General features: G+C 44.8%; 1 protein-coding gene across 4 annotated transcripts in view; it reads left to right on the top strand.

The window, feature by feature from the left end:
- Positions 1–23,774, top strand: part of LOC126236895 (schwannomin-interacting protein 1 homolog) — an 816,191-nt gene that overhangs the window by 100,187 nt on the left and 692,230 nt on the right. The gene's annotated exons all lie outside the window — the stretch shown is intronic.

The raw sequence follows: 23,774 nt of genomic DNA, 5'->3' as shown, positions 1-23,774 counted from the left end.
GAAGGCTTAAACGGCCCATGCTCCTTAAGACGACGAACAATTCCATCAAATGTTCCCCTGTCGAAGCAACGTCATTCCGGAAATCTCTTCCGATTCAAACGTTGAGCGTAACGGCCATTACAAATCTACTAATCCGTACATGAAATATACAGCATGTAACAGACTCAGTATTTGAGTACGCTTCCATCGCACTGTACCGGAAACAAAGTCCGTGATGAACATTAAACAGTTTAAGCTACGTGCTTGAACAGTCCGTGATCAACTGAAAAAACAGTTCATGGTACTTGCTTGATGATAGTACAGAAACGAGGATAGTCACGTGTCAACACAAGCAGGGAAGAGAGTCGCAAATCAACATTACTTTCGTTCCAGTGGAACAGCGAACACTGGTGGCGAACGTAAACACTACAACTTGTTGTTCATTCTAAACAGAGGCAAGATGGTACTATGATCATTCCATTTAGGAGAACGTTTCATGTAATGTTGGTGCGTTTTGTTTCTGTATGTTTCACATTATTAATCCGAGTATTCAGATGAGAAAATGAGCTCTAACAAGGAAATGAAACGTTTCCCGACACATGTCCATATGACAGATTTTATTCATCTATGTGTGAGGAATGTTTCCTGAAAGTTTGGCAACAACTTTCTGTTACAATCCTTATATTACTAACCAGCTAACCCGGTTCATGGTTCAGTGCTGCACGGTCGGAGATGAATGCTATCTACTTATCAGTTTCCAGGGGCAACAAAAAATTTACTTCAGTACTTCGTAATTGACCAAATTTAAAAATTTTAAATGCCGTCATAATATGATCGTTCAAAGGTATTACGCCAAATTAAAGCTTGCATAACTCTATAGAACTACAAGCATTCTTTGGTCTGATAACAATAGCTTGTTTACACAACGCACGTGGGAAACCATTGAGTGAATTTCGGTCAGATGAATATGGCTTTCCTATTTTTTTTTTTCGAGCCAAAATGAACTTTGTAAGATTTGGTAATATTCTGATGTGCCTCTGGTTCGATGATAAACTTATAAAATAAGAGAAAAAGCAGTTACTGTATCAAAAGCTGATCCTAAACGGGCTGTGTTTGAAATGTTCATTGATGCACGCATTTCATCTTATATCCGTGGACCTCATATTACAGTTGACGAGCACCTGTGTACTTTCAGGGGACGATGTACATTCCTTCAAAACTTGGAAACCACAGGATAAAAGTGTGCAGTGCGCAACTGAATACAGGGAAATTGCTGAACGATGGAAAATAAATCAGGGAAATGAGTGGTATATGATTTTGTTGATCACCTGACGGGAAGTGGTGAGAAAATTACCACTGACAATTTTTTTACAAATTTGCAATTTAAAAATACAACTCAAATTTCAACAACGTGCGTGGGTCGCACAATAAGTCGTTATTACTTCTGTGGAAACATTTTGCATTTTATTGCCACTTTGTTGCTAGAATCACATATAATATGTTTTGCCAGAGCTGATAGCATGCGAAGGCTGAAATAATCGATGGGTTGACAGGACACATCGTGAGGCTAGAAGGGTTGATTATAGAAAGCAGGTTCAGATGGACATAACGTGAGGCAACTGTTGGGTACTGCCCACTCGTCTCGTATGGGGTGCCTAAAGGATGCTGCGTTCTCGGAATGCTATACAACAATTCAAGCAAATCACATTAATAGTTTTTATTACAAATAATAAGATTGACAATACTTAACTTTGAATTTAGACCGGTGTCGCAAGCGATGGGCGACAAGCAAACAAGTAATGTTCTTCGCTATATACAGGGTCCATGTAAGCAATTGCTATGGATCACACGTCACTGCTTTGGTAGTTCTCTCAGAGTACTGAGCCACTAATGTCCGGCCGAGGCTGGCAGGAGCGGTGCTTATATTCTCTTCGGCCAGAGGGCGCTCCTGTCGTGCTGCGGTCCTTGTCAGCTGGCTATTGGCTGACGTCTCACCGTCCTCTCTGGTCTTGCGTTCTTCGTCTTCGTGCCGGCGCTTGTCGATACGACGGAACAGATACCGTGCAGATAAGAAGACACTTGGACAGGATAGACTATCGCGGAGGGCTGAATTAAACCAGTCTTCAGATTGATGACGACGATAACGTCAACAGCAAAACCGAGAACAATAACCACGTTGTCTGCCTTGTGAGGTGATTAGCAGTGAAGTCACGAGCGTGCAGTGTGCAGGACACGGGGAGCAGGTGTCTGCGAGGCCTGCTGGCTGGCTGTAGGGGCGGTTCTTCTTTAAGGCTGCGCCGAAGCCGCGGCCAGCCAGGCCGACCAGGGCAGAGCGAAGCGAAGCAGCGCCCACCAGAGGCGGCTGTCGGCCGCGCGGTCGATGTCTGCGCCGCTGCGGCCTGCGCCAAACAGCTCTGCCCGCCCGAACGGGCTCCGCGCGGGAGTCGAGTTCAGCTGAGCGTCTCTGTGGTCGCTGCGAAATTCAGTGATTCACTGAAATGTATTTTAACCAATTAACTGCCGTAATCCCCATTTGGAGATTTGTCTTCGTCACGGAAATCTGGCAGCAAGTGGTATTATTTTGCATTGTTGTGTAGATCTATGTCAAGCTTGTGCGTACATTGTTGGTTATTGTTAAATGAGCGAATATGCACGATCATTTGTGTGAAGCAGTAAAGTTTTTCAGGTTTGCAAGAGATTTCCAAAACAGCATAAGGCACATTACTACGGGAATAACTTCCAGCGCAGGTGTACTGGCATCTTCTGTAACGGTTTTAGAAAATGATTATCGATTGTTTATTTCTACGGTATATTTTATTTTCCTATGAGGGACATGAAAGGGAACCAGTGGGTGGGAAGGGAGTGAGACAGGGTTGTGGCCTATCCCCGCTGTTATTCAATGTCTATATTGAGCAAGGAGTGAAGGAAACAAAAGAAAAATTCGGAGTAGGTATTAAAATTCATGGAGAGGAAATAAAAACTTTGAGGTTTGCCGATGACATTGTAATTCTGTCAGAGACAGCAAAGGAGTTGGAAGAGCAGCTGAACGGAATGGGTAGTGCCTTGAAAGGAGGATATAAGATGAACATCAACAAAAACAAAACGAGGATAATGGAATGTAGTCGAATTAAGTCGGGTGATGCTGAGGGAATTAGATTAGGAAATGAGACACTTAAAGTAGTAAAGGAGTTTTGCTATTTGGGGAGCAAAATAACTGATGGCGGTCGAAGTAGAGAGTATATAAAATGTGGACTGGCAATGGTAAGGAAAGCGTTTCTGAAGAAGAGAAATTTGTTAACATCGAGTATAGATTTAAGTGTCAGGAAGTCGTTTCTGAAAGTATTTGTATGGAGTGTAACCATGTATGGAAGTGAAACATGGACGATAAATAGTTTGGACAAGAAGAGAATAGAAGCTTTCGAAATGTGGTGCTACAGAAGAATGTTGAAGATTAGATGGGTAGGTCACATAACTAATGAGGAGGTATTGAACAGAATTGGGGAGAAGAGGAGTTCGTGGCACAACTTGACTAGAAGAAGGGATCCGTTGGTAGGACATGTTCTAAGGCATCGAGGGATCACCAATGTAGTGTTGGAGGGCAGCGTGGAGGGTAAAAATCGTAGAGGGAGACCAAGAGATGAATACACTAAGCAGATTCAGAAGGATGTAAGTTGCAGTAGATACTGGGAGATGAAGAAGCTTGCACAGGATAGAGTAGCATGGAGAGCTGCATCAAACCAGTCTCGGGACTGAAGACCACAACAACAACAATGAGGGCTCGGTGAATTTCGATTCCCATTTGAGGCTCATGGCAAGTTCCGCCTACAACAACATTTTGCTTTTGTTTTCTCCCCAGACAAAATGAGTCTATAAAGCCCTTTCTATAAGGGAAATTGAAGACTTTGTGAATGATCCCAATTTCATGGCTTGTTCCGACGATGAGGGTGAAGTGAATGTGACCACTGACATCGTCGAGCTCCCTCTATTTCGGGTAGATGAGATGTCTGACTGATGATATCAACGAAAATATACTGGAAGATATTCTTCCAGCTGATGTTCCATGCGCCTTGGAATTTCAACGAAGAAATGGAGGACGAGGAAAATGTAAGACATCCCAAGAAGAAAATGAAAGCTAACATCACTTCTAAAAGAACTGGAGATGCAACATACAGTAAAACCTACCCCTGTCTAGCAGAAATTGAGCAGAGCTAATGCTTTTTGGTAGCAACATTAAAAGAAAAGTTCGCAGATGACTGTTTTGAAGAAGTTTTTATGAACAGTTACTGAACTTGACTGCCAGTGAAAGGGTCCAATATATACAAAAAACATCAATTACAGCTTTGAAATGATAATTAAATGGACACCCTAGCTGCAAACAGGCGTTGATGTACTTCATTGGGGACATGTTGAAAATGTGTGCCCCGACCGGGACTCGAACCCGGGATCTCGTGCTTACATGGCAGACGCTCTATCCATCTGAGCCACCGCGGGCACAAAGGATAGTGCGTCTGCAGGGACTTATCCCTTGCACGCTCCCCATGAGATCCACATTCCCAACATGTCCACACCACTACATTCGTAGTGCGCCTAACAGATGTTTGCCCATCATACTCATTACTCGTGGCAGATTAATCTACCAAGTCCCGTACGAGTTCGGGCATATCGTGTGCGTTCGCACAAGAAGGTCAATGGCCGGGAAGCCATATTTTAACTATATATGACGGTAGTGTCTGTTCCCGAAAGAACAGTTACCGTGGATGACCATGCAGCTTTGCTAGAAATGAAATGATAATTAAATGGACAAACATGGGCAAACATCTATTAGGCGCACTACGAATGTAGTGGTGTGGACATGTTGGGAATGTGGATCTCATGGGGAGCGTGCAAGGAATAAGTCCCTGCAGACGCACTATCCTCTGTGCCCGCGGTGGCTCAGATGGCCGGCAGTCTGCCTTCGGCAGTGACACAGTGCGGACCGTGTTGCCAGCCGGCCGCGCTGTGGTGCGCGCGCCTGTTTGTTTACGCCGGAGCAGCTTCGCGTGTGCGGTGTCGTGAGTCTAGGACGAGATGGCACACTCGTACAGAAAAACGACTTTGAAGTTCAGTTTTGCGACCGACTATACACGACCAAAGGCACACGAGATTGAACGTGTCTTCAGAGAAGAGGTAAAAATCGATCCACAGGAAATCGTGGGAATCAATTTATCGCTCGTTTCAAGCGTCGTCTATGTCAAACTTGTTGACGAGGCTGCTTGCGACAGACTTCTACAACGATCACCGAACGGGTATCGTTTCTGTCATGCCGATGGGAATGTAGGTGCGGTTACAGTCGATCACGCGGGAATGGGGATCCGCACTATACGCGTCTTCGAACTTCCGTTTGAGGTCCCGTCTGAACTTGTTACCGACGCCTTTCGACCATACGGTACAGTTCTATCCCATGTGGCCGAAAAATGGACGAGTTTTACCACGTATCCCGTTTTAAATGGGGTGAGACAAATACGGATAGAACTGCGCAAGCACGTCCCCTCTTATTTGTACATAGGAGGTTGTCGAGCGATTATCATCTATGATGGGCAACCTCGCACTTGCTCGGGGTGCGGGAAAGAAGGTCACGTCCGCTCGGAATGTCTCCAGCGACGTTTAGTGCAAACTCCACGGGTTGACGTTCAGGTGCCACAACAGACGACTGTCTTACCGTTGACCTTTGTGGAAGCCCTGAGAGGCGACGTGAGGGAGATTTCCGATAGGCACCAGCAGCTGCCCCCTATAGAGAACATGGACACCAACGGACTGGAACTCCGACCGTCGGTTCCTCCACAACAGACACAGGACACCACACAAGAGATGCAGCTGACGGCCGCTCCAGGCTCATCCGTGGTGGCTGCCAGTGCTTCCACCGAGAGCGTGATAGGCCAGGCCCAAGACGGAGGATTCGCAACCCACACAGCCGATGCGGAAGCAAGGCAACGGAAACAGCGTTCGCCGAAGAGAAGAAAGAAGCGTCGACTGACTTCTGCTGACGACAGCCATAGTCCCGAGGGGACAGTGGACGACAACGACAGTATCGATCTGAGACCAGTGGATTCCACAGATACCGAGATGATGCAGGAACTACACAGCGATGATAACTTGAACTCTCCTTCTGGTGACCGGAAGGCGGAAGTGGAGATGACAACTGTCCAACATCAGAGCGATGACAACGTTACCTCCCATCCTTCGACCTGTTCCGGAAACATGCTGGGGGACTGGGCGCAAGAAATGGACCAACAGGAACAGGATGAAAATACGAACGCGACGATTGAGGATAGTCCTGGCCAGAGGCCGGGAGGGGTCGGGAAATGTTGACCAACTTAGTGTGATGCGGAGCGCCGGGGTGCAGATGGCCGCTTAATGACACCGCCCTACAACTGATGAACACAAGCCAGGCGTACCGCATTGCCACGATAAACATTAATGGCATACGGACACCGCTTAAAATTCAGATGCTGCAAGATATGTTACGCGCTGCGGACGTGGACATTGTACTCCTACAAGAAGTGCGTTTCACATCGCCGCCAGTGTTCTTCGGTTACGAGGCACATTATTCAGTGCACGATGAAAGTGGATGCAGTTTAGCGATTCTCACCAGGGAAGGAATAGGAGTGGAGGACGTCAGGTCTCTCCCTTCGGCACGCGGCATAGCGATCACTGTCGACGGCGTTCGTTTCATCAATTTATACGCACCATCTGGCTCCACAAAACGAAGAGAAAGGGCGACTTTTTACACCGAAGAGATAGCACCGTTGTTCGCTGGACGCTTTGATAACTATATAGTGGGCGGCGACTTTAATTGTGTCGTCGACAAAAAGGACCAAGTACCTCATTATGTGCCATGCATGGAACTGCGTGCGTTGATTACCGAAATGGCGCTTCTGGATACCTGGGAACTGCAGCATGGTGACAGACCGGGTTATACGTTTGTCACGGGACACTCGGCGAGTAGACTTGATAGGGTGTATGTGACACGAGCACTACGGACGGCGATACTGGATGCCGAAATCTGGCCAGCGGCTTTTACGGATCATATGGCGTACGTCTGTACGATTTCACTAACGCGTCAGAAGATATGGCGGAGTAAAGGTCACTGGAAAATGAATTGTGCACTTCTACGTGACACTGAATGTCACCGGTCGATAGAGGCGGCCTGGGAGACCTGCGTTCGCCGTCAACGAGCCTACTCCTCGGTTCTCCAGTGGTGGATAAAATGCGCAAAACCAACGTTACGGAGAACGTTGATACGATACGGGCAGGACAAAACGCAGTGGAACCGCACAACGGCTGATTTTTATTTTACAGCCCTGAGGGAGCTGATGACCCAACAACCATCGCCGGAAAGACACACGGCCACGCGCAGGATAAAAGCCAAGTTATTACAGCTGACGAGACTAAGAATGGAAGGTATAATGGTCCGGGCGAGATTGGCGGACACAGTTGCTGCCGAAACCCCCTCCATGCACCACGTGGTACGTGAACGCCAACGACGACGCAGGACATTGATCAGGGAACTAATCTCTGAAACTGGCCAGCAAGTTGTGCACCAGCGTGATATTGCGCATGTGTTTACCGACTATTTCCGCCAGTTATATGGACCTGTACATGTGAACCACGAGACACTACATGATGTCATCTCGGAAATGCCAGATAGAGGACCACCACTGGATGCAGAGACTTTCATCACAGCGATAACAGAGGACGAGCTGACAACCGCAATTGCCAGGGGGGCACCGAACAAGTCCCCAGGACAGGACGGCTTCCCAATTGAATTTTACCGCGCCTTTGCATACCTCATGGGACGGACCTGGATTCAGATGTACAACGAACTCCTGTTACCGCAGACTGAGATACCTGTCGAATTCACGGAGGGTATCATCATCCCAATACCCAAACCACGCGGTGGCAGAAATCCAGGAGATTATAGACCACTCACTCTTTTGAACTGCGACTATAAGATTTTCGCGCGCATCCTTGGGGCTCGCCTGCGGTCTTCACTTTCTGATAGACTCCTCATAGATCAAACTTGCCTCGGCGGTAAGAGCAACGTACATACGGCGCTCAGTGACTACCGAGATATCATCGCATTAGCAGCGGCATGCCGAGTGCGTGGGGCACTCGTCTCTATTGACTTCGACCATGCGTTCGACAGAGTGGATCATACGTTTTTGCATGCGGTGATGGGCAGATTGGGAATCCCACAGGCCTTCATCCTAGTGATCATGCGACTGTTACACGGCGTACGATCAAAGGTCTCGGTGAATGGGCGGGGCACTGACTACATTGTTATTTCAAGGTCAGTTCGTCAAGGTTGCCCCCTTTCGATATTTTTGTATGCAATGGCTTTGGAACCCTGTCTATATGGTCTCCGAAGACGGTTGGAGGGACTGCCGTTGCCACAACTGACCTTTCATTGCCGCGCTTATGCTGACGATGTGATGCTGGTGGCACGGACAGGCGAAGAAGTACGTACGGCGTTGGCATGGATACAGCGATATGGGATGGCGGCAGGAAGCGTGCTTAATCTACAAAAATCACGCTGCATGAACGTCGGTCGAGGATTACAACCGGGTGAGGAAGGCCCGCTCATCTTAGTTAAGACCATAAAATGCCTAGGTATTACGTTCCACACGGATGTGCAGCGGACAGCAGCGGATAACTACCGACGCATATTGAAGCTGATGCGGACAATGGTGCTGTTACAGAAATTAAGAGCGTTGGATATGATTCAGAGGGTGACCTATGTTAACGTATACCTAGCACCGAGACTCACTCACGTAGCGCATGTCCTGCCTTTAACTCGCACAATGGCATCACGCATACAAGCAACTTTCGGAACCTACGTGAGTGTGGGACACCTGTTTAAGATCCGATACACAACGCTCACGCAACCACCTGGAGAGGGTGGACTTGGTCTAGTGAACGTGTATGAAAAGGCACGGGCGTTATTCGTAAGTACGATTTTCCGACAGTGGCGCGGTCAATTTCGCAATATCTCGGGTGCGTTAGCCGATGTACTAGCGCCCACTTCAATGCTGCCCCCAGTCAATGTGGGCCATATTTCACCGAAGCTGTCACATTTCAAGTCCTTTTTTTTGGAGCTTAGCTATGTCAGAGATTCCTTCCCAACAACACGACTACCGACGACGCGAGACGTATACCAACTCTTACTGCGCCGGTGCCCCAGGAATACCCTGGAAAAGAAGTACCCAGACAAGAACTGGCGACAGATATGGCGCGTTATACGGAACGTTTACCTTCCAACGTCGGTACGCTCAACATGGTATGTGGTGATAAATAGGAAGTACGCAACGAATCAACGGCGGCACGCGATTCATTTGGCGGACACTCCACTATGTTTAGGCTGCGCAACAGTGGACACTGATGAACATCGTTTAGTATGTAGTGGGACGGCTCCAGTGTGGCACTTGGCACAACAGATATTGGCGTTCCTGTTACGCTCCGCCCCTCACACAATTTCATCAGACACACTTTTTTTCCCCCAAGAATCTTATTTCCCGGTCCAAAAAACCAATGCGGTGACATGGGTGCGGGGAATGGTGGTGGGCTACGTATATAACGAATCGGAAAAGGACAAAATTGATTTTTGGCATTTTCTCCTGGATGGACACACGAAGCTGCAACAGCATAAGAAATATAGGCAAGACTTCGCTAATTACTTGCGACTTACATTTACCGACCCGCCGGCCAGATGGGGTGTGACGGGTGAGAGATGAGATAGACGAAGAAGCCGAGATAGATATCGATCACACTTACGGACCCTTAGTTAATTTCGAGAAGACGACCCAGTCTTACCCCAACGTCTGGAGAACGAGTCGATAGATGGCTCTTTTGCTCTATCGAACGTCGGGTCGTGAGCAGGTGTCGCCCCCGACACGTATTTCATTTCATTGCTACAGGAGCATGTTTCTTTTGTATTTGTACTATCCGCAATGTCTTCATGTCTTTCTTTTGGGCATTTTCAGTTTTATTCATTTCCTTAATTAATTAATTTTCTCATTAGCCACTATTTGTCAACATAGGGACTTTGTAGACACTATTTATGCGATAGTACCACAAAATGTATGTCAGCAAAGGTGGTCAGCCTGACATTCGAAAAAAAAAAAAAAAAAACAAATAGAAAAAAAAGAAAAATAGGCGTTGCAGTCATGGACTGTGCGTAAAAAAAAAACAAAAAATAAAAAAAATAAAAATAAAAAAAAACAAAAAAAAAAGTTGGTAGAGCACTTGCCCGCGAAAAATGTAAAAAAAAAAAAAAAAAAAAAAAGATGGATAGAGCGTCTGCCATGTAAGCAGGAGATCCCGGGTTCTAGTCCCGGTCGGGGCACACATTTTCAACATGTCCCCAATGAAGTACATCAACGCCTGTTTGCAGCTAGGGTGTCCATTTAATTATCATTTCATTTCTAGCAAAGCTGCATGGTCATCCACGGTAACTGTTCTTTCGGGAACAGACACTACCGTCATATATAATTACAGCTTTGATCCAATTAATGCATAAAAGAATTCTTAGGTATATTACTCTTCACTGGATACCATCCACTCCTCAGAAATTGGAATAGGGCATAACACGCTGTTTCGAAATACGTTGCTATTAAGGCAATTTTGAAAGCAGAACTATGAAAATTGGCATTTGGCTTCTCAGTCATAATTGAAATAAAAAGTATCAGCATTTTTGTAAATTCAACCACTGAGGGGATATAATAGTGATTGAAAGTGGTTTCTGAAAATAAATCATTATCAGAGAACTTCTAAAGCATTTTTGAAGCTACATCTATGAAGATATGTTGGTGTTCCACGGCGTACAATTCAACACGTCTACAAGCAATGGTGTAACACTCGGTCATGAAACACGATGTCGGAACTGTGGTCGGGAAAAGATTATGACTTCTCAGTCAGGATCTTTTCCCGACCATAGACGCGATTCACGGCTTGTGAATCAAAATCGCTTCCAAACCAGACAGAAAGTGCTGCAGGCACTGAATGAAAGTCCATCCCTAAATGTTAGTGAAAGAATATTGCGACGGAAACTGCATGCGATAACATTTGGAGTCAGTCGCCGCGCAAGAGGCCGTTGCTCACACAGGCACATAAAAATGACAGCAATGTTCATAGGGTTGGAAGCATATGAGACTGGATTTCTGACCACTCCCCCACCCATTTACACCCAGATTGGTGTGCCATGTCACCTGACTTGAACCCCATAAAAAATGTGTGGCGCATGTTGGAAAAGAGGATGGAACGCGGACATTAGCATCCCCGAAATTTGGTAGAACTGTGCGATCAATTTGTCAGCGAGTGGCTTAAGCTGTAGGTGACTTATCTTCATAAACACGTGGTCTCAGTCCCTAACCTAATCCAGGCTGTCAATTCCAGGGACGATTACACGGTATTCTAATGGTTTTTCTAGGGGTGACTATTTTTTTATGTGATGAGCTTACGTCTCGACCTCTGCGACTTCCCGATAGAAAACTTGAGTCCCTGCTTTACGCCAGTCAACTAACTCTGAGAGAGTGCAACTTCCCAGCCCCTGTACGTGGTTCCGCAACATACTCTCTAGCGTGTTAATGAGCTATCGGTTTATCGTTCACGTGTTGGCTCCCCTCTCTGGGTCACGGTTCCCCTCCAGGGACTGTCATCTGTCCAGAATTACTGTAAGATTAACACATCGGCAGGAACACTTGGGGGGGGGGGGGGGGGGGAGGAGAGTTGTCATGTCCCGCACGGAACATAGATGTCTTTAAGCTCGCTCAAGCTTGCAAACTATTCGATATACAAAAATGGAAGTGATATGTTTCTTCTTGAAGAGCTGCACTCTGTTTCCATCTTAGTTTCATTTGCAGTCGATACGGGGAAAAATTTACAGAAATGCATTGTCTGACCAAGCTGTCGAATTTTCGACATGCGGGAAACGTTTTTGTTATTGGCTTCACACCAACACAGTATGCAACTGAAATCTTAAGAAAATGTTGTTTTTTTCATTTGCTACGTATCAGGACTGTCAGAGGTTTCTAACGGGAGATACTTGAGTTAAATGCGGCACATGATACGACGCTTGCGCGCAAACTCTTCAGCAGTTGTCCGATTATTTTCATTGGGACGATCAGAGCGCTATTTATCATTACGTTTTCTGAGCAGTTATTCTACTTTTCTGAAACATGTAACAAATTTGGCCTTTTAATAGACGTGAAGAAATCACCGGTTTGGAAGAAAAAATATCGATACAAAGTGCACTACCTCAGTGTCGCAGCTATTATAATGTAAACTGTGAGTGAGATTTCTGTAGTGTGATTAGCGTTGGCTTCCTGAGACGAACTTCATTCGGACAGAGTTTCTGATTACAGACTTCTTACTAGCAGACAAAAAGTATGCATAGTAATATTATAAATGCGAAAATAACTCTGTTTCGTTTTCACGAGTAAATCACTGAACCGATTTTGATGAAATTTAATATAGAGATATCTTGAACCATGAGGAAGAGCATGGGCTGCTTTCGAAGGTTGTATTATCTTTCTCTACATGATTAATACTCGGTGTTCGGCGATTCTGAATGTTATAGACTGTTCCGTGACAGTCCGAATGTTTACTCGCTCTCGCGACTTCTGAAACTTTAAAATCAATTGCTACACCACATAGCGGTGCTGGACAGTTTTTTTCATTAGTTTCTCCATGCTTGGATGACTCCGATTCGGCAACTGTTGTTCAATTAATGAAAAGCCGCTCCGGTTGCTTTATTAGAATTTTATCAAGTACACACTACCAGCTTCGGGGTTTAATTACACGAAGACAGTTATGCTGCAGTGAAGCAGAACTTCTCTACACCATAACTTTCAAATACACTTAATAATGGCTAGTATAAAGGTCGAAATAGGTAGCGCGGATGTAATAAAATTCTAATCAACCAATTGGTGCGGCTTTTCAATAATTGGACAGTTTTTACCTCGAAATGTTGTTGATACACAGCAATAAACTCCTATGGTAAGCTCGAGAATCGTATTTAACACTATTACTTCAGGAAATTGACAAGAAAAGTATTAATAATATTATTTATTTAATTATGTACCTCGCAAACGTAATTAGTTCTCAGAGAACTCGTGTGGCGGAAGTTAGCCGAACTTAACACGCCTCGGAGCAATCTCAGTTCAGCGGGAAGTGAGGTACAGAACGTCAAGTAATATTAAAAACTACTACTACATTAGAGTAGTCACAGGCCTGTCGCATTTTGGACGTAACCGTCACGAGCCTCCTACAGCTTCTGAAACCCTTGGAGACTCGCAACGACGGCGTCCTTTCAATGTTTAGTGAAAAACATACGTCGCACCTTTACATGAAAACTGTGGGAAGCTTTTAGTGAGGCTGGCTTTCAATATGATCCATATTTAAACCACGATAAATATTCAGATATTTATAAATTACTACCTTACTTACTCACCGTCACACTTCATAACAAAACTACTCACATGCGGACGCAGCCGCGGCTAATAGTTGTTGTTGTTGTTGTGGTCTTCAGTCCTGAGACTGGTTTGATGCAGCTCTCCATGCTACTCTATCCTGTGCAAGCTTCTTCATCTCCCAGTACCTACTGCAACCTACATCCTTCTTAATCTGCTTAGTGTATTCATCTCTTGGTCTCCCCCTACGATTTTTACCCTCCACGATGCCCTCCAATACTAAATTGGTGATCCCTTGATGCCTCAGAACATGTCCTACCAACCGATCCCTTCTTCTGGTCAAGTTGTGCCACAAACTCCTCTTCTCCCCAATCCTATCCAGTACCTCCTCATTAGTTATGTGATCTACCCATCTAATCTTCAGCATTCTTCTGTAGCACCACATTTCGAAAGCTTCTATTCTCTTCTTGTCCAAACTATTTACCGTCCATGTTTCACTTCCATACATGGCTACACTCCATACAAATACTTTCAGAAATGACTTCCTGACACTTAAATCTATACTCGATGTTAACAAATTTCTCTTCTTCAGAAACGCTTTCCTTGCCATTGCCAGTCTACATTTTATATCCTCTCTACTTCGACCATCATCGGTTATTTTGCTCCCCAAATAGCAAAACTCCTTTACTACTTTAAGTGTCTCATTTCCTAATCTAATACCCTCAACATCACCCGACTTAATTCGACTACATTCCATTATCCTCGTTTTGCTGTTGTTGATGTTCATCTTATATCCTCCTTTCAAGACACTGTCCATTCCGTTCAACTGCTCTTCCAAGTCCTTTGCTGTCTCTGACAGAATTACAATGTCATCGGCGAACCTCAAAGTTTTTATTTCTTCTCCATGGATTTTAATACCTACTCCGAATTTTTCTTTTGTTTCCTTTACTGCTTGCTCAATAGACAGATTGAATAACATCGGGGAGAGGCTACAACCCTTACTCCCTTCCCAACCGCTGCTTCCCTTTCATGTCCCTCGACTCTTAAACTGCCATCTGGTTTCTGTACAAATTTTAAATAGCTTTTCGCTCCCTGTATTTTACCCCTGCCACCTTTAGAATTTGAAAGAGAGTATTCCAGTCAACATTGTCAAAAGCTTTCTCTAAGTCTACAAATGCTAGAAACGTAGGTTTTGCCTTTCCTTAATCTTTCTTCTAAGGTAAGTCGTAAGGTCAGTATTGCCTCACGTGTTCCAGTATTTCTACGGAATCCAAACTGATCTTCCCCGAGGCCGGCTTCTACTAGTTTTTCCATTCGTCTGTAAAGAATTCGTGTTAGTATTTTGCAGCTGTGGCTTATTAAACTGATTGTCCGGTAATTTTCACATCTGTCAACACCTGCTTTCTTTGGGATTGGAATTATTATATTCTTCTTGAAGTCTGAGGGTATTTCACCTGTTTCATACATCTTGCTCACCAGATGGTAGAGTTTTGTCAGTACTGGCTCTCCCAAGGCCGTCAGTAGTTCCAATGGAATGTTGTCTACTCCGGGGGCCTTGTTTCGACTCAGGTCTTTCAGTGCTCTGTCAAACTCTTCACGCAGTATCGTATCTCCCATTTCATCTTCATCTACATCCTCTTCCATTTCCATAATATTGTCCTCAAGTACATCGCCCTTGTATAGACCCTCTATATACTCCTTCCACCTTTCTGCTTTCCCTTCTTTGCTTAGAACTGGGTTTCCATCTGAGCTCTTGATGTTCATACAAGTGGTTCTCTTATCTCCAAAGGTCTCTTTAATTTTCCTGTAGGCAGTATCTATCTTACCCCTAGTGAGAAAAGCCTCTACATCCTTACATTTGTCCTCTAGCCATCCCTGCTTAGCCATTTTGCACTTCCTGTCGATCTCATTTTTGAGACGTTTGTATTCCTTTTTGCCTGCTTCATTTACTGCATTTTTATATTTTCTCCTTTCATCAATTAAATTCAATATTTCTTCTGTTACCCACGGATTTCTACTAGCCCTCGTCTTTTTACCTATTTGATCCTCTGCTGCCTCCACTACTTCATCCCTCAAAGCTACCCATTCTCTATTGTATTTCTTTCCCCCATTCCTGTCAATTGTTCCCTTATGCTCTCCCTGAAACTCTGTACAACCTCTGGTTCTTTCAGTTTATCCAGGTCCCATCTCCTTAAATTCCCACCTTTTTGCAGTTTCTTCAGTTTTAATCTACAGGTCATAACCAATAGATTGTGGTCAGAGTCCACATCTGCCCCTGGAAATGTCTTACAATTTAAAACCTGGTTCCTAAATCTGTCTTACCATTATATAATCTATCTGATACCTTTTAGTATCTCCAGGGTTCTTCCATGTATACAACCTTCTATCATGATTCTTACGAAAATATAATTTTGTTACGTAGGTACACGAACTACGCAGATGAAGAATGCAGCTGAATCCAATTGTGCATTTCTCAATGATACACCGGAAAGACTCTACTGAAATTACTCTCGTCGCTCTCGAAGATGCCCGAGGTGGGGCACTGTCACTGTCTTATTTAATGATGTCGTCATTTCCTATAACAGTTTTTTTTTCAAATCCCTTCATTCTGAAGTGCGGTTTCCGGGATGCGCTGCTTGTGACTGACGGTCTTCCTCCAGTCTTCGCACGTGACTTTTCTGAGAGCTTCGACTAGAGAGAGAGACTTTTTTCTTGTTGCTGGCAACGTAGCCTGTGCCACATCAACATAATGGATTGAAGAAGTTGTGGCGGCGTGACAGCCTAATGGCTATTTTACTAGCTCGGCGAGACTCGTTATATCAATAAATCTATCGCTTCGACAATTCGAAACTGATGCCAGTCGTCTCCTCCTTCCGCCTTGCCATAGTAGGCATCTTATGAACAACAAGTTGATTGGGAGCATTATCAAGAACAGTTGTTGACAGTTTTGTTTGGCAACGTGCAAACATTTTCTGACGACAGAGCACGTACGACAATCCCTTGGCTTAGATAGCGCTAAACTTGCTTCTAAAATTGTTCAGTGTCACACAGTATACAATAAGCAATAGAAGTAATATATACTAGATTAACCCCGCCACTGTAAGAAATGAGCCGGCCGTTTTGGCCGAGTGGTTCTAGGCGCTTCAGTCTGGAACCGCGCTGCTGCTACGGTCGCAGGTTCGAATCCTGCCTCGGGCATAGATGTGTGTGATGTCCTTAGTTAGGTTTAAGTAGTTCTAAGTCTGTGGGAATGATGACCTCAGATGTTGAGTCCCATAGGGCCATTTGAACCATTTGTAAGAAATGAAAACAAAATCTCAGCGCTCAACGAAAGATCCCACATGGCAGTAACCAGCTTGAAACTGCGAGCAATAAGTTCTGTAGTGACTGAGGTGACGGCCTGGCAGTCGCGAGTGGTTTCTGCGGCTACATGTCTCTTAGGATTGGCTGAAAGCGTGACGAATCTTCCTCGTCACCCTAATCCTACTATTTCCTTCATGGCTATAACTCTAAGGTAATTTTAAACTAAATATAGGACTAGCGTTTCCACTAACAGGTTCAAAATGTTCAAATGTATGTGGAATCTTATGGGACTTAACTGCTACCGTTATCAGTCCCTAAGCGTACACACTACTTAACCTAAATTATCCTAAGGACAAACACACACACCCATGCCCGAGGGAGGACTCGAACCTCCGCCGGGACCAGCCGCACTAACAGGTGCTACAACATTCTGCAACTCGAGAGGTTTCAGGTCGTGTTCCGTATTTATCCGGTAACCCCTCCATTTGTTAAGCGCTCTAGCTGGCCCATAGAATGACTGTACCGCTCTCTCGCTGTTGACGGTCGCGTCTTAACTGCATAAAAGGGATAGAAACAGCTATCACACTGGTGCTAAAGCAGCGAACAACTCACCGAGTAGATGGCGTTTTCGCACGTGTCGGAAGCCTAACGAATTGCTCCAGCGCACGTACTGATAACAACTCACCGAGTAGATGGCGCTTTCGCACGTGTCGGAAGCCTAACGAATTGTTCCAGCGCACGTACTGATTTCAGTTTCCGCCTCGTGAAGTTAGCAGTGGACCTTCCGTAGCCCCTAGATTCTGGATGGTGTTGCATGTCGCAATCTCTGTTAGCGAATATTCAGCTTGTAGGTAATCTGCCGCACTATCCCATTGCTGTTCGCCACAGTACTAATGACTCGTGGCTGACATCGGCTCATGACACTGGTGGATTTACGTGGATTCCTCGCAGGAACTTGCTCGGATTCTATTCGAGTCTCGCTTCCTATCACTTCCCGTACACCAGCGTCAGCGTCGCGTGGCGCGTTATGCTATGCGAACAGGTCCATGCTGAATACAGATGATTTCCTGAATCGATGATCTGTCTGAACACAAAGCCTCAAAGTGCTGCTGTAAGGTCCAACTTGAGCCTGTTTCTACCGGCATTCACATTTTTATCTCCGTAAAGCAGTGTTAATGGAAGAAGTCAAAAAATTAATAATCATGTAATGGGTTTTATTAATTTGCCCCGTGATTTAAATGGAAAGAGGTAAAAAGCAGGTGTTTATAGTTCCGTCTATACTCCAGAGAAGGGGTGGGTTGGCCTGCCAGTACTGCGGACCACAGACCTGTCATTGTGACTACGTAATGGCGAAGAAAAGGAGAGACAGAAGCCATGTAAGAAAATACAGGATTTAGATCTTTGTAGCGTCTCCTGAGGTTATACTCCTTTTGGACTATTGCAACACTTTTGCAAATAAGCAAATAATGCTATTCAGCGACTGCGATTAAAAAAAAATAGTTTCGGTCCAGCTATCCCGCAAACGCTGCTTCTCGTCCCGTAATCTGCGCTTCCAACACGGAAGCTTTAACTTCAGAATTTTTGTAAGTGGGGGCAGCGATTCGCAATAACGCTGATGAGGACACATGAAGAATGTTCGGACGCAAAGAAAGATTACTTTTAGGGTGTATCAAAACCGATCATCCGATTTTAAAAAGTCGTAACTATTATGTTATTTCAGATATGTGTGTGAACAACGTACTGTTGGAATGAGCAAACTCTCGAGTTTTACATGCTTCCTGCCAGGTAGCAACAGTGTGCACCCACTTCAGTTCTAGTAAAAATGGTGTCGGGGCAACAGAAAGTGTTTTGTGTTGTACGTTTTATACAGTGCGGGTCGGTAATAACTGTTCAGCGTGACTTTCGTACTAGGTATGACGTGAATCCTCCCACCGCCCAGACCGTTTGACGATGGAATGAGCAATGCGGAGAAATAGGTAGTTTGTGTGAAGGTAAATCACCGGGCCGTCCCCGAGAGTCTGAAACAGACGTCGAACCCATCCGCCATTCTTTCACGAGCAGTCCGCAGAAATCCATTCGCCGTGTTGCTCGACAGCTCAACATGCCCCCTATGTCCTTCTGGCATATGTTTCGTCGACGTTTACACATGAAACCATACAAGATTCAGCTTCTGCAAGCTCTTCGTGAAGGTGACAAAGTAACAACGTGTGGGGTTCTGTAATTTCGTTCTTGGCAATTAAGAGGATGATAGATATCCCTACGCTTAGTGTTTAGTAATGAGGCAACATTCAATTTAAATGGAAAGGTGAACCACGATAATGGTGAGAATATGGGGTACGGAACAACCATACGTAGTTGTACAACATGAGAAGGACTCTCCAAAATTTAATGTGTTTTGTGCAGTTTCACGGGAAAAGGGTGTATGGTACATTATTCTCTGCCGAGAACACTGTTACAGGAAGCACATATCTCGATATGCTTGAGAACTTTCTTTTCCCACAGTTGGAGACTGATTTGGACGACTTCATTTACCAACAGGACGGGGCACCGCCACACTGGCATCTGGAAGTGTCGGATTTTTAAAATTTGACTTAAAACAATGTATTGGTCGTACTGCCAGCCTTACATTACAGGCCTCCAAGGTCACCGGACCTGACTGTGTGTGATTATTTCTTGTTTGAGGGTTACAAAGACGCTGTTTATATGCCTCCGTTACCAACAATAATGAATGAACTGAAACATCGCATAACAGCCCTGTGGAAGCTGTAATTAAAGACATGCTCGTTGCAGTGTGGGAGCAACTTGAATACCACACAGACATATGCCGTGAGCTCAAGGGGGGCATATTGAACACCTATGAAAAGGTACGAAAAAAGTAAATTTTTGAGTTTCCCTAGATCAAATAATAAAATTCATTGTATATATTTATTAGTTTCAGAAACATAGACGTGCCAAATCGGATGATTTCTTTTTATACATTCTGTATGGATGATCATGAGGCCAATGCACACAGCTTCACAGAAAGACATAGAATTGTTGCTTATCTTTGTTGCAAACAGTTAAGCGTACTGATCAGTAACCTGATGATGCTCACTTACACAATTTGTGTAGTGTAGTTTACACGGACCAGTTAAGACTAAACAATGACGTTCCCAGCAGTCCCACGTGCGGCTCTTGTTTCTGCGACTGCTCTGTTGCGCTAGTGCGCTATTTCCGAGTAAAACACATAAACAATAAAAATTCACGAAAATGAAGGTTGAGGGGCGAGCCGCCGTCAGATCAATGCTTTAGAGCAACAGCGGGCGGCGAGTGCATCGCGTGACGGTGCGCCGTTCTCGCACAGACCCAGTCAACAAGAGGCGCCGCTGGGCTGGCAACCCGCAGCACAGCCCTCTCTCCTGCTGCTCCGCGCTCTGCACCGCGCCCTTTTCTTATAAGCCTAGTGACTCATTATCTTCGTTTAAGGTTTTTATTTTGATAAGCAGCACAAGAAAAACATGGCGCTGTTAGAATACCACCATTTAAAATGGAATGATCGTTTAAAATTGATCGTTGGTAAAGCAGATCCAGACTGAGATTCAGTGGAAGAATCCTAAGGAAATGCAATCCGAAAACAAAGGAAGTAGGTTACAGTACGCTTGTTCGTCCACTGCTTGAATACTGCTCAACAGTGTCGGATCCGTACCAGATAGGGTTGATAGAAGAGATAGAGAATATCCAACGGAGAGCAGCGCGCTTCGTTACAGGATCATTTAATAATCGCGAGAGCGTTACGGAGATGATAGATAAACTACAGTGGAAGACTCTGCAGGAGAGACGCTCAGTAGCTCGGTACGGGCTTTTGTTGAAGTTTCGAGAACATACCTTCACCGAGGAGTCAAGCAGTATATTGCTCCCTCCTACGTATATCTCGCGAAGAGACCATGAGGATAAAATCAGAGAGGTTAGAGCCCACACAGAGGCATACCGACAATCCTTCTTTCCACGAACAATACGAGACTGGAATAGAAGGGAGAACCGATATACTCAAGGTACCCTTCGCCACACACCGTCAGGTGGCTTGCGGAGTATGGATGTAGATGTAGAGTTCCGCTTTAGGGGAGATCAAGACACAAGGGAAAAAATTTCGACGATTCGCTTGATGATGGAAACCAGACTTAAGTAAAATGAAGATATTTTCAAAGGATTTGTCGACCTAGAAAAACCTTTTGACATTGTAAATGGTGCAAGGTATTCCAAATTTTCAGGCAAATAAGTGTAACCATAAGAGAAAGACAGGTAATATACAATATGCACAAGAGGGAACAATAAGACTGTAAGACCAAGATCGAAGTACAAGGATTAAAAAGGATATAACACAGGGACGTAGCCTGTCACCCCTACTGTTCACTCTATACCTCGAAGAAGCAATGACAGAAATAAAACAAAGGTTCACGAGTGGGGAAAAAATTTAGGGTAAAATGATACCAATGACAAGGTTAGTTGGTGATATTGCGGTCTTCAGTGAAAGTGACGATGAGTTACCGAACATGTTGAAAGGAATTAACAGTCTCATGAGTACGGAATATGGACTGAGAGTAAACTGCCGGCCGGAGTGGCCGAACGGTTCTAGGCGCTACAGTCAGGAACCGTTCTACTGCTACGGTCGCAGTTTCGAATCCTGCCTCGGGCATGGATGTGTGTGATCAGGTTAGTTAGGTTTAAGTAGTTCTAAGTTCTAGGGGACTGATGAAAAGCCAAGATCGCTTAAATACCGTTTACTGGATAACACTAAAGGTGCCATCATCGGATCTGAATGTAGAGTAACGTTTGTAAACCATTTGGATATAACGGTACATATAAAATCATTGTCACAAAAAATAAGAAACAACTGCTCTCCTGGTCATTCTTTTCCATGTTGTTGTTTTGGTCTTCAGTCCTAAGACTGGTTTGATGCAGCTCTCCATGCTACTCTATCCTGCGCAAGCTGCTTCATCTCCCAGTTCGTACTGCGGCCTACATCCTTCTAAATCTGCTTAGTGTATTAATGTCTTGGTCTCCCTCTACGATTTTTACCCTCCACGCTTCCCTCCAATACTAAATTAGTGATCCCAGGAGAGCAGTTGTTTCTTATTCTTTGTGATAACGATTTTATATCAGCTGGTCTGCCTCATGTATCGTTATATCCAAATCGTTTATAAATTTTAATGTACATTCAGATACGATGATGGCGCCTTTAGTGTATTGAAACCGTTTATCTAGTAAAAAGTATTGGAGCGATCTTGGCTTTTGAATTATTTCTACAACAGAGTGATCGCCCCACTACGCACTATGCGTTCACTGAAAGATAAACTTAACACCAAATTTGGCGACCACTGTGTAGATGAGAGGAAGGAATTCTGCTACCTTGGAAGCAAAATAAAACATGACAGATAAAGCAAGGAAACAAGTCAAAAATCCGCCTCAGTTGCGAAATGAGACCAGTGGCATTTCGGAACTGAGACGAATTTTCGACTTATTAATTTATCACAGTGGCTGACAGGGCTGCAACATGTTAAATATTCTTATATAAAGCAAGGACATAAAAAGCAGACTAGCACAGGCGACGAAAAGTTTACTTGTATCAACACTGGTCTCAGTTTGAGAAATAAAATTCTAAGGATGTGTTTTTGGAGCACAGTTTGATACAGAATCAAATAAAAGATCTGTATAAGAACCGGAAAGGAAGACATTCGAAGCTATACAAGAATGCTGTAAGTTTGGCGAACCGATAAGGAGTGAGGAAATTCTCCGTAGAATCGGCGGGAAGAATGTTCAAATGGCTCTGAGCACTATGGGACTTAACATCTATGGTCATCAGTCCCACAGAACTTGGAACTACTTAAACCTAACTAACCTAAGGACATCACACAACACCCAGTCATCACGAGGCAGAGAAAATCCCTGACCTCGGGCGGGAAGAGGAATATACGGAAATCGTTAACGAAAGGAAGGGATAATAGAACATATAATGTAAAGGAGTAACGTTCATACTATTAGGAGGAACTACAGAGGGTATAAGCTGTAGAGGAAGACAGATATTGGAATAAATCCAACAAATAATTGAGGACTTTGGGTACAAGTTCTACTCTGAGATAAAGAGACTGATACAGGGGAGGAATTCGTGGCGGGCGATATGAAACTAGCAGAAAACTGACGATCTTTACACGCTCAATACGTAATATTTCGTTATTTGCTGTCCTTCCTGGTACAGCAAGCAGTTATACTGCCCGGAGATTTGCAGCTCCATCCGTTCCGCAGTAGAACTTTCCACTAATGCTGGGATCAGATCCCTGGCGACGGCTAAGGGTGGTAGCGAGTGCGCTGCAGGCTGACATACGACCCCCGCGCGCTTGTTCGCCGGGCGCCAGCGCGGCTGGGTCGGCCGCCACCAGAGCCGGCCAGCCGGCGCCGTCTGGTCTCGAACCGACGTCGCGCCACTCATCAGCCACTGTGTGTGCGTGACTCACACGTCAATACCAGCCAACCGGCCGGAGTGCTCGTTACCCGCTTAGCCGCACGTGTAGTCTGCCCCTGAGAATGAACAGTAATCACTAGTGCGCGACTCGAGCAATAGACATTTCTGCTTCTTCTTCTTCTTCTTCTTCTTCTTCTTCTTCCCTTTCCTCTCTCCATGTATTAGGTAACATTGCCTGTTCCAGCTTCAAAACGCACGCTAACGGAAAAAATCGCTATACCGAGAAGAGTTGTGAGACATAAACGAGCCGACCGCGGTGCTCTCGCGGTTCTAGGCGCGCAGTCCGGAACCGTGCGACTGCTACGGTCGCAGGTTCGAATCCTGCCTCGGGCATGGATGTGTGTGATGTCCTTAGGTTAGTTAGGTTTAAGTAGTTCTAAGTTCTAGGGGACTAATGACCACAGCAGTTGAGTCCCATAGTGCTCAGAGCCATTTGAACCATTTTTTTGACATAAACGAAACTTGGTAGGCGACTTTTTTGTCTGAAAATGATATCTTTTAAAATTTCCCACCAGTCCCATAACAGAGACGCTAGTAGCACCGTTATGAAG

The sequence above is a fragment of the Schistocerca nitens genome, chromosome 2 (assembly GCF_023898315.1).
Source record: "Schistocerca nitens isolate TAMUIC-IGC-003100 chromosome 2, iqSchNite1.1, whole genome shotgun sequence".
Taxonomy (NCBI): Eukaryota; Metazoa; Arthropoda; class Insecta; order Orthoptera; family Acrididae; genus Schistocerca; species Schistocerca nitens.
Note: the sequence above shows the minus strand (reverse complement) of the source record. Positions and strands in the feature narration are given on the sequence as shown.